General features: G+C 37.1%; 1 pseudogene; it reads right to left on the bottom strand.

Annotated features, from left to right (window-relative positions):
* Nucleotides 1-222: 222 nt before the first annotated feature.
* LOC117930171 lies at nt 223-3,206 on the bottom strand (annotated as a pseudogene).
* Between the last annotated feature and the right edge of the window lie 306 nt (nt 3,207-3,512).

Here is a 3,512-nt window from a genome sequence, read left to right on the forward strand (position 1 = left end):
GAGGGGTGTGGTATGTGTTCCATTACATTTAGCAAGATTCAAAAAATTTAATAGACCACCAAGTGTCCTGAATTCCTTCTATACGCCTGTTGATATTCCTCCGTTAACAAGAGGCCCCACTCACTAGAAATGGAAGGCTTCGCTATACCAATTTGCATAGCACAACATTGGAAGCCAAACCTAATACTAGTACCATGGTCTAAGTAAATGAACAAACACATATTTGCACATCATCATCCCTTTCAATCTTTGAATAAAAGATATAATGAAAAACAAGCAGCAGTTTACTTATAAAGTATCAGGTCTATCACTTAAACCTGAGAATCAACATAAAGACATAAAACCCAAACTGATAAGAACCAAACCAATACAGCTAAAACATAAACCATAAATCATACTGGTGCCCCTACACCCTCATTTATTCTATATAGAGTAAAAAAGAAGGACCGCAACATCCAGTCCATCACTTTTCTTAAGAACTTGCTCCTCTTCCTCGTTCTCTCTCCATTTCAAAATTGACCTGGGAGAGCCACACTCTTCAGACTTCATAAAGCTGTGGTAGATGATTGAACCACCCTTCCCAAGCCCTTCATAGCTCCTTCCCTCACAATAGTATCCCATCACATCCAGGGGAAAGTCATATTCAAGTTTCTTGCCTTCAACATCAGCATGCAGTGCCACAGAAAAGTGAGCAGGCTGAAAGCAATCCAAAACCCTCTCAAGCATCTGGGTCAAACTATCATCATTGAGATTATAGCCCATTGCTTCAAAACTAGCATAACTGAAACCGTCTTCTGGTGTGACGTGAATTGTAGAAATTGCATCCTCTTCAATAGCATTCATTGAGTAACCACACGGATCAAACTCAAAGTCACATATCTCAGAATTTGGAAGAATTTTCCTAATACCAGAGTTTTCAGTCATCACAGCTGCCGAGCTTGTATCAGTTTTGTAAAAGACAGATGCTTTCTTCCTGTCCAAACCAGTCATGCACATCTCTAGAGTATAAACTGGATCCGATCGACCAGTAAACTCTGCAGCTGCAGTGTAAACATGCCATTTCTGTGGCTTGTCATGACTACCCATCATGTAAGCCTTGCTGCCTGCTCCAAGCTTGCCAAAATGACCATCCAGTTCAACTACTTCTTCAGAGAAGTTACGATGTGGAAATGATTGTGCACCAGGAAATATGAAGCTCCCACGAGTGTACTTCACAGATCTCACAGAAAGGTCAAGACTATTAGCCAACTTAAGGATGGGTGGGATTGAGAGAAGTAATTTTGTAGTCCCACAAGTTTTGATGATAATCTTGTAAGGATAAACAAAAAGGCTAGACTCAGAAAGGACATATGAATCAACTTCATCATTTGACAATGAAGAGACTATAGTGCATTCAGCTGGCTCTAGAATTTCATCCAATTGAGTTTTAGACAATGAACGGAGACCCATCCCAACAGGGTCAGCAAAGATTCCTGGCTCAAAAAATGATATCTCAAGTCTCTTTCATAGCCTTCAAATCCAATTGCAGAAACAGGCAACGCCATCTTACTTTTGAAGGAGCAAATGAAGTTTCAGAAAGGGAGAGAACGAGTGAGAGAACAAGGGGAGGGACAAAGAAAATAAAAGAAATACTAAATAGAGTAAACTGCCCTATGAACCACCTCAGGTGGTTATGTAAACACTAAAGGGAATCTCAGGATGGCCTTCGGACGCACTGCATATATAAAAGAGAAGGTAAGGGAAAAAGTTAGATAACATTGCAAAGTATAACTTGCACAAATCTTTTCATTTTGCAAGCATAAAAATTGTTATCATGTAACATCCAATAGGATTAAAATTACAGTAGAACTACTCACGTTGGAGTAAGCAGCAGTTCTGAACTTCTTGATTCCACCGTTTGGTCGAATGTCTTCAATGCTGTAACCAAGAGGAGCTTCGTAGAACATAGATTTACTACTACTAGACTTTTTCTTCGCACATTTCGACTCCATGAGAATTAGTTCATTCAGTCTCACCTGCACAAACCATCATATAAAACAAAATGTGAAACCACTAACCCGGTAAATAGTCCCAAAACCCAATAATAATAATAAAACAAAATAAAGCCTCTAACATTATGAAAAATATTGAATCTGAACAGTGATGATGCACAAGCTGAAGTCAAACAGCACAATGTCCACATAAGAAAAAATAGTGGCAAAAAAAAAAAGAAGTTGAGAAAGCAGAAAAAAACATAGAGCACATCATTCCTAGGCAATATTCATAAGGAAAGAGGGAGATGTGTATATGTTTTTAAGTGTGAATATATGTAATTAAAACAAGACAAGAATAAGATAGCAAGGAAAAGTTTTAGAAATATGAATACAAATCAAAACAGTTAGGGATGAATTTGCTAGCCTTGTGTTGCGGCCTGAATAAATGCATTGGGGCCAGCAATTCCAATCCAACCACTATATATAGATATGGATATAATATAGATGTTTACATTATCCCACTAGCCAAAACCAAACAAACAATTCCATAATAAAAGCAAGATCTTTAAATCAAATCAAATTAAAATCCCCCAAAATAAATAAATAAATAAATTCTGGGAAACCAAACAGAATGTATTCTTGTTTAGCGCCAACATAAACAAGCCCGCATAAAGAAAAAAAAAAGCAATTTTTTTTAACAGCTTTGATTTCAGAATCACAAATTGATGGATTATAACACACAAAATTTAAACAGACACAGATAGATAACAAGTATCATCACACACACACACACACACACACACACACACACATATATATATATATATATATATATTCATTAAAATCAACCAAAAAACAATACTTACAGATAAAGAAGACCACCACAGGAATGGTAACTGCTTTCAAAACTCTTTCTTGAAAGATCGAACCCTAAAAATAAAATAAAAACCCCGCAAAAATCAATAAAAAAACAAACCAGAGAAAAGAAAAAGGAAAATCACCACAGGCAAACCTTGAAATCAAATAAAACATTGAAAGAATCGATCGAAAACGGAAAAGAACGGAAAAGAAAACTTACTGCAATTGATTAAAACCCCTTACTGCAATTGATTAAAACCCGGACGGCGATGGTTGGAAGCAAACCCTAGAGCGAGAAAGAATCCCAAAATGAAGGAAGATAACGATCTGCGAAATCTGCGTTCAATAGAAAGTTTTCAAGAAGTGTGGGAGAGATCTGCGTAGATGGGCTCGTTATATAGCCACTCCGAAGGGCAGCGTGTTTTAAGATTGCCAGTGAAACGATCGATTATTACGGTTCTTGCCCCTTGTGCTTACCTGGACTTTCTCGAAAAATTATTTGCCACTTATTGCTAACTGGAAATGACCATAACACCCTCCACGTTTTTCAAGCCCCTTTGGCTTCTTCTCTCTCGCTTTCTAAATCTTCGTGCGCTTTCTGTTCTCATTGTGTTGATTATTCCATCTCATCATGCGCCCTAATAAATTTTTGTCAATATCAACAAATAAAATAAAAAAATA

This window comes from Vitis riparia, chromosome 14 (assembly GCF_004353265.1).
Source record: "Vitis riparia cultivar Riparia Gloire de Montpellier isolate 1030 chromosome 14, EGFV_Vit.rip_1.0, whole genome shotgun sequence".
Taxonomy (NCBI): Eukaryota; Viridiplantae; Streptophyta; class Magnoliopsida; order Vitales; family Vitaceae; genus Vitis; species Vitis riparia.